General features: G+C 41.0%; 1 pseudogene; it reads right to left on the reverse strand.

Moving 5' to 3' along the window:
* Positions 1–5,027: 5,027 nt before the first annotated feature.
* LOC136858543 (uncharacterized) lies at positions 5,028–7,971 on the reverse strand (annotated as a pseudogene).
* Positions 7,972–9,114: the final 1,143 nt, after the last annotated feature.

Here is a 9,114-nt window from a genome sequence, read left to right on the forward strand (position 1 = left end):
AAAAAATGCTAGTCTAATACATCGAAGGTTTCCGGCGACGCAGGATGGGAAAAGTCTGCGATTAGGAAGGTAGCAGCCATGGCCTTAATTAAGGTACAGTCCCAGCATTTCCTGGTGTGAAAATGGGGAAACTACGGGAAACCATCTTAACGGGTGCTGACGGTGGTATTCGAACCCACCATACCCCGAATGCAAGCGCACAGCTACGCGATACTATCCGCACGTCCAACTCGCTCAGTCATTTTTGAAAATATGTATTTTTCTATCAGCAGAGGATTTTTTAAATCGTCATATTTTGTATAGGCTATCCAAGATGTACAGTAGCGCACTGGTTTTCTGATTCAACATACTGTTGGTTAAGTTATTGCGTCAGGCGGCTCACTTACTGTCCACATATGATTGAAGTCTTGTGCAACGATGTGACATACGAACTGAGAGAATACAGAGCCGTTCTTCTCAGTAAAACAGGTACGTTTGACTGGTCAGGAGCATGACTCATAGTCATAAGGCAGGCTAAATTCAAGTTTAATTAATTGTCAAATGTCAACTAAGTTATAATACTAAGATTCATTAAACTAATGAATAGTATAACCTCATAGCCTACCTACTTACTAGCTACTTTAGAATTATGTTTTGACTACCTTTTTAACACTACAAATAAATCCTTCTATTATTTAAACCTCCCTGTAAGAAGAGGACAGTAAATGCAAGTGGGTATTATTTTCAAATGAGCTGAGCTCGAGAGTCCATTATAGCATACGATTCTTTCAATGTACCATGGCTCTGTATGTATTGCTTCAGAGGAAGTTCGGCTCCCCGCCAATGTCCAGTGTACCGATAATGAACCGTGTGTGTGTGTTGTGTCTCACTGATCCGTGACTGCGTATGATTCGTTCGGTGTGCCATGGCTCACTGTATGTCCCGCTGCAGCGGAAGCTCGGCTGTCCGCCAGTGTCCAGTGTGCCGATAAGGAGCCGTGTGTACCTTGTGTCTCACTGAGCCGTGCTTGCCCACGATTCTTTCGGTGTACCATGATTCACTGTCTCGCTCCAGCGGAAGCTCGGCTCCCCGCCAACGTCCAGCGTCACGCTAGTAAGCCGTGAGTGCGCCACTCAGCACTGTCCGCTGGGAGTAAGCTGAATCGTGTGCCGTGAGCTCGCCGTTCCTGTGAATCGATTCACTCGGACACTTGAATGAATCGATACACTGCTTCGAATCATGCATTCAGTAGCCAACACTAATGCGGCTCACTACACGGAAGAGCCGACCGTGCTTGCTACATCGCGTGCCACATTTCAGCGTGTAGTGCGGAAGTGTGTACAGTAGTCAGCATGTGTCGTAACTCATCATTGGTGAGGCCAGCACGGTATGTTTCCCATTTTGCGCGTGTTACGCTCATTACAGTGATTGCTTATGTAAGAGAGAGATATTCGGCAGATTGAAGTGATCGTGTTTCTGGGATGCATAGTGCTTCGGTTAAATATATAATTGTGTTTCGTTTTTCGTGTATTTCATTACTTTGCGTTGTGTGTATAGTGTATTGTTTTTGTCTGTTTAGTATTTTATACAATCAATCAATGAATAATATTTTTAAGTTATGGCTGAACATGTGAAAAGAAGAAGTGGTGAAGTTCTCAGAAGAAAGGAACGGCAAATGGTGCTTAATAATTATATTTTCATACATGAAAACAAAACATTCAGGACAAGGTGTTAACTGGGTAGTAGATGAAGCCGCAAAGGTTTTAGGAATTTCGAGGCCTTCCGTCTTCTAAATAATGTAAGAAGCCAGCGAAGGGCCACTCCAGGGTCCCGGCAAGAGGCATGAAAGGAAAAAGTTAATTCGCAGTAATTCCAGACTCATTAATACGATGATTTTGTCAGAAGTGGATTACGGCGCATCGTTCATGAATTCTATTTTAGAAATGAACCGCCAATTCTGAACACAATCTTCACTTCAGTAAACAGTAACCCCGAACTAACCGATTTCAAGAAATCTACGTTGCATGTTATTATCAAGGAAAAAGATTTGTGTGCGAGAGAAGGGGAACTAGAGCAATGTTAATATAAAGGGAAGATATTGTGTCTTGGCGTCGTAAGTACCTCCTACAAATTAAAAAGTACAGAGAAGAATGCCGGAACATTGTTTATACAGACGAAAGTTGGACTAACACTGGAAAAACTGCTATTAAAGTGAAACAATAAATGCTTATCGATATATAGACCTCATGTAATGGTTGCTTCATGCTAGATAATGCGATGGCACACACTACGAATCAGTCTATGGAGGTAATGTGGGAAGTTTTCGAAGATCGTGTGGTTAATTATCCCCCTAGATCTCCTGATTTAAATCTCTGTGATTATTATTATCTGTGGAGGATTTTGAAGGGAAACAACCCTCACACAAGAGAAGAACTACAAGAGAACATTACATACGTTATTTCGAACATCGCATGGGCTGGGATTCGCCGAATGTCTGCAAACCTATTTACGAAGTGTCAGGCGTGTTTGACAGCTGAGGGACAACATAAAGAACATTAAATGTAATGCCATATAGGTTTTAGACTAATATTTTCACTAGAAATTGATTTCTGTAAGTGTGAATTGCCGTGAGTAGTGGGAAGGAAAAGCAAGCATTATACCGGCTAGCGACGGAGTGTCATTGCGCCAGCCGTGCCGTGCTCTGACTGGTGAAAGTTCCTCTGATGAAGTGAAAGTTCCTTTTGGGCATCATTGTAAGTACCTAAGTGTTAATATAAGAAAAGACCTTCATTGGGGTGATCACATAAATATGATTGTTAATGCACATGGTTATGAGGGTATTTAGGGGTTGTAGTAAGGATGTAAAGGAGAGGGCATATAAGTCTCTGGTAAGACCCCAACTAGAGTATGGTTCCAGTGTATGGGACCCTCACCAGGATTACTTGATTCAAGAACTGGAAATCCAAAGGAAAACAGCTCGATTTGTTCTGGGTGATTTCCGACAAAAGGGTAGTGTTACAAAAATGTTGCAAAGTTTGGGCTGGAAATAACTGGGAGAAAGGAGACGAGCTGCTCGATTAAGTGGTATGTTCCGAGCTGTCAGTGGAGAGATGGCGTGGGAGGACATCAGTAGACGAATAAGTTTGAGTGGTGTCTTTAAAAGTAGGGAAGGGTACAATATGAAAATAAAGTTGGAATTCAAGAGGACAAATTGGGGCAAATATTCGTTTATAGGAAGGGGAGTTAGGGATTGTAATAACTTACCAAGGGAAATATTCAATAATTTTCCAATTTCTATGCGATCATTTAAGAAAAGGCTAGGAAAACAACAGATAGGGAATCTGCCACCTGGGCGACTGCCCTAAATGCAGAACAGTAGTGACTGATTGAAGCATGTGTGTGGAACGAGCTAAAAAAACCTGTAGATGACACTACAGCGTATTTTATTAACACAAAAATAATTAATTTGTCCACCTCTGTTGTGTAGTGGTTAGTGTGAATAGCTGCCACCCCTGGAGGCCCGAGTTCAATTATCGGTTCTGCCACGAAATTTGAAAAGTGGTACGAGGACTGGAACGCGATCCACTTTTCCTCGAGAGGTCAACTGATTAGAGGCGTTTCGATTCCCACCTCAGCCATCGTCGAAGTGTTTTTCCATGGTTTCCCAATTCTTCCCCAAGCAAATGCCACGTTGGTACTTAACTTAAGGTCCTGGCCGCCTCCTTCCCTCTTCCTTGTCCATCCCTTCCAATCTTCCCATCCCCTACCAAGGCACCTGTTCAGCATAGCAGGTGAGGCCGCCTGGGCGAGGTACTGGTCATCCTCCCCAATTGTATCCCCCGACCCAATTTTTTCCAGGACACTGCCCTTGAGGCGGTAGAGGTGGGATCCCTCGCTGAGTCCGAGGGAAAAACCAATCCTGGAGGGTAAGCTGATTAAATAATATTATTAATAATAATAATAATATCATAATCATTATCATGAAAATAATGTTATTTTTTACGTCCCACTAACTACTTTTTGACGGTTTTCGGAGACGCCGTGGTGCCGGAATTTTCTCCCACATGAGTTCATTTACATGCCAGTAAATCTAACGACACAACGCTGACGCATTTGAGCACCTTAAGTACCACCGTACTGAGCCATGATCGAACCTGCCCAGTTGGACTCAGAAGGCCAGTGCCTCAACCGACTAAGACACTCAGCCCGGCTAAATTTTATGATTTCTTAAGAACGACAGCAACAACAACAATAATACATTTGAAACGCTCTTGGGGAAGTTGGAAAATCATCTTGGCGGACCTGGTAATAACTACAGACAGAAGATATCGCCTGAACAACTGCTAGTTTTAACAGTGAGGTACGTATACAATTAATAATGGAAAGTGGAGTCACAGCGTAGAATCAAAACAACAGCATATATTATTGTTATTATTATTATTATTATTATTATTATTATTATTATTATTATTATTATTATTATCATTAATGAAAGTGATGCAAGAGTTAGAGTAAATGCACTAATACTTTACTTAAATAGGTTGCAAAGTAGCACAGAAAAAGTACAACATTATGGCAATGAATTTTTCTTTCTCATTAATCTCTTTACCGCCCAGCGTTGGCTTTCCCCTCAAACTTAGCTAGAGATCCACCTCTACTGCCTCAAGGGCAGTTTACTGGAACATGAGAGTTTGGGTCGGTTATAAAACTGGGAAAGGGGACAAGTACCTCGCCCAGGCTGTCTCACCTGCTATGCTGAACAGTGTCCTTGTGGGAGGATGGAAAGATTGGAAGGGATGGACAAGGAAGAGGGAAGGAACCCGTGGCCTTAAGGTAGGTACCATCCCGGCATTTACGTGGAGGAGAAGTGGGAAACCATGGAAAACCACTTCGGGATGCCTGAGGTGGGAATCGAACCCTCCTCTACTCATTTGACCTCCCGAGGCTGAGTGGACCACGTTCCAGTCCTCGTACCACTTTTAAAATTTCGTGGCAGAGCCGAGAAACGAACCCAGGTCTTCGGGGGTGGCAGCTAATTACACTAACAACTACACCACAGATGTGGACGGCAATGAATCTTGACGAGTATATAATGAAAATGTTGGTTAGTTAGATGCTTCAGGTAATACCATAAAATTCATTTCAACTGAAGTACTTTGTCTTTCGTTATCTTCGTTCTCACTGACAAGAAGAAGTCCATGTATTTTAAGCCTCAAACGACATTTTTGTCATGGAGGCAGCGTTTTAATGTCCAGCAACGAACTCTTAAGAAAGAAGAAATCGTCGTCATCTTCCAGTTTCTCTGCTTTCAGTAACAAGTCCAGTAAATCATCTTCTTGTGTTTTCTTTTGTTTTTTAATGCGCGAAGGCCAACCTGAAGAGTTTATTAGTGGCATGGACTCTTCAATTTTTGGTAATGGTGACGGTATTATTTCATGTTCACTTGAGTCTTCGGATATTCCTTCCTGACTTCTGTTAGGTTTGAATCCTTCTTGTAGACTTAGTTTGACTTTGTCAGTAGTTGAAACCTTTAATGAAGAACGTCACGTCAAAATATTGCCACGATGACCCCTTTGGTGCATCATCAGCTTCTGCTTCAGATCTCGGATGATTCAGTTTTTTGCACTCTCATTGGAAGAAATCTCTGAGATATCTCCATTTGCCTTTCACAGTTTTAACTGAAATATAAATCAAGAATTGACCTCAATGAGGAAATAAGTAGTTGTACCGATTTTTCAAAGAAAAATGGGACTTACAATTGTAACAAGACTTTCTTATTTATTACAACGATTCTAAATATATTTCTAATTAACTGATTTTTTTCCTTTCAGATATCTTGCCGCTGGAGATTCATTTATTTCTTTGGCGCTTCACTTTTGATTGGACAGTTTCTCAAATTATTTAGCAAACTTGTATCGTAATATGGAATGTTTTACGGGCGACATACCTTCCAACCCCTACAACTGAAATGTGGCGACAAGCAACAGAAAACCGTTGGATGAAATGGAATATCCCCAATTATCTAGGAGCATCGGACTGCCGTTGAAATGAAATGTTCTGCAAAATCCGGCTGTTTATATCATAATAATAAACAATATTAATCAATATTAAAAGCTCTTGTTGATCCAGATTGCAAGCTGTTAGCTATTGATATTGGAGCTGTTGGATGTCAAAGTGATGGAGGAAATGTTAGAACTACCTCGTTATCAGTGGCGTATACTGAGGGCTACCAAGGCTATCGGTGAAGCCCAAACCTCAAATGAGAACGATGGATATCAAAAGCACATTATAGTGTAAGCATCTAACGCACTGTTCCATTTACAAAACTTGAAAGCAATGAAAAAAAAAAAAAGTCGCACGTATTTCTGAGAGCAAGGCATCGGAGATAGATGTTGCAGCCCAGGCTCTGCCTCCCTCTCCCTTCGACCCACCTCACACGACTTACTGCTGTATGCCCGTTAGGTGCGGGGACCGGGGGGATAGGTGTGCTAGGCTTCGCTCCGTCAGATCGCCACTGCTAACTTACAAACATGCGTTACTCATCGTATATAATTCCTCACCTCGTACTTCTGACACTTACGTAGATAAAAGAGTGCTGGTATTTCACTTCCGTTTACTTCTACATCCTTGTAGGAAGACACTGCAGGGCCGCTGTTACATGAGGTATAGTTTTCTTTTTATAGGTAGATTTGCTAAAGTGAAATGCAATCTTTCAGGTTTAGTGTTCTCTTTTGTTGGTTGGAATTGAACCCATGATCATGGGTCGGACACCACCGCTGATGTCCTGAGAAAGCTAATTAACCAGTGAACGATGGGTACGACCGCTGTAAAATTCAAAATTTGTATTTAATAATAATAATAATAATAATAATAATAATAATAATAATAATAATAATAATAATAATAATAATAATAATAGTGCATGGCATCTGTATAGGCTTGGTAGTGACCTAAAAAGGATAAAATGAATGGCAAAGACGTTCTCATGCCAGGGGAATTAACAGTACCAGGGAGTTGATTCTGGGAATTGAACCAGGGCCATCGGACCAAAGACAAGCATTTAGCCACAAAGCCGGGCTTTAATTTTCTAAATCTTAGGCTACCATCTCCACTGATCAGGTGTTGAGTATTGACAGTAGCAGAGGCCAGGGCAGCAGCTTGAGAAGGAGCCTGGACAACACAGCAGGCTTCTCCGTTGGCTATCGGCTGCATCTCAAAACGCTTAAGGTTTGATGTTCACTGAACCAACCATTGAAAAGGGATAACCTAAGCCCAGGGGCAGCCCACGTCTTGATCCCAGCATACGCCACTGCTCTTTATAAGCATTATTGGAAAATAACACACTAAATATCCCACCAGCGCAAGAACTCCCAGACATAGAATATCGCTCTTTATGTCTTCTACAGATCTTGATGAGACCATATCCCAGAACAGTTTTAGACAATTGAAAAATGTATAATTATTGACTCTCAAGGTCAAGGAAAAGAAGAAGAAATGTAGAATGTGCCTTTGGTAATACGTGCAGAAGTGGTGAGTTTTACTGAAACAATAGAGACGCATGTTTCCAATGCAAGTAATATTGTGAAAGCTATTTGCGTCCATCATAACTTCATTTCAATCTATGTACCTTTCCAAACGGAAAATGATGATGTTGAGAATTTAATTACTCAGCTTGGTGATTCATTACGGCCTAATACACCAACATAGTAGTGCCGTTTACCGGAAAGAGCTAAAAACATCAGATATACTTCTGCGATTTCCTTAATGGCACTGGATCTGTAGCTTGGCAGATTAATTACATTTAGCATATGCAGTTTAGTACCATATGAGAATAGATGTAATATTACTGTATATGTTTATTGCAGGAATATAATAAAACTTACCGTCTTTGCCAACTGTTGTAGATACTTCAATCCACTTCTTCTGCAAAACAGTTACATTGTTATAGCTTTCTTCTCTTTGAAACACTTCATGAATAATTTATTCTTCCATTGATGCTGAAACAAGTAAATGAGAGTCCCAGGCCAAAAACTGTGCCCTTTTACCCATATTTTTCCGAAAATACCCGATGAGTCTGAAAAATCTGTTTACTTCTCTGGCGGGGTTAAACCGGTCTGGCTGAAAGGCGGTATTTGACCTTTCGTCAGAAGAGAAACTTCCTCTTCACTCAATTTCGGTTTTACAAATTCGTGCCGGAGTCTAAGAGGGAGCGAGGGGCGCTCACATCCTACGAAACGAATTTCTAATTGTTAGTAATGATTTGCTGAAATTTGCAAAAGGCCGAAAGATAATTATTGATTTCCTACAGTATTTAAAACAGGTCATAAGTGAGTCAAGGGCCTCGATGTTTCAATCGTGTATTCTGCTTCTTGGTCCTTATGATCAGTTTTAAGAGTAAGAGTGGCTAAAGGCGTCAAGAAAAATGCATCTGGTCGTAAAACGGGTCCAAAGAAAAACTCCAATACCTCTGCCAAACTACTGTACCTGGGACATCAGTAAGATTCGGATGTTAAGAAAAAGTCCTATTTCTTTCCTGACCGCATTTTATCAATCAATCAATCAATCAATCAATCAATCAATCAATCAATCAATCAATCAATCAATCAATACTGATCTGCATTTGGGCAATCGCCCAGGTGGCAGATTTCCTATCTCTTTTCCTAGCCTTTTCTTAAATGATTTCAAAGAAATTGGAAATTTATTGAACATCTCCCTTTATTGCAATCCCTAACTCCCCTTCCTATAAAAGAATATTTGCCCCAATTTGTCCTCTTGAATTCCAACTTTATCTTCATATAGTGATTTTTCCTACTTTTAAAGATACCACTCAAACTTATTCGTCTACTGATGTCGTTCCACACCATCTCTCCCTGACAGCTCGGAACACCACTTAGTCGAGCAGCTCGTCTCCTTTCTCACAAGTTCTCCCAGCAAACTTTGCAACATTTTTGTAACGCTACTCTTTTGTCGGAAATCATCCAGGACAAATCGAGCTGCTTTCCTTTGGATGTTGTCCAGTTCTCGAATCAAGTAATCCTGCTGTGGGTCCCATACACTGGAACCATACTTTAGTAGATGTCTTACCAGAGACTTATATGCCCTCTCCTTTACATCCTTACCACAACCCCAAACAAA

The sequence above is a fragment of the Anabrus simplex genome, chromosome 1, assembly GCF_040414725.1.
Source record: "Anabrus simplex isolate iqAnaSimp1 chromosome 1, ASM4041472v1, whole genome shotgun sequence".
In the NCBI taxonomy this organism is placed as follows: domain Eukaryota; kingdom Metazoa; phylum Arthropoda; class Insecta; order Orthoptera; family Tettigoniidae; genus Anabrus; species Anabrus simplex.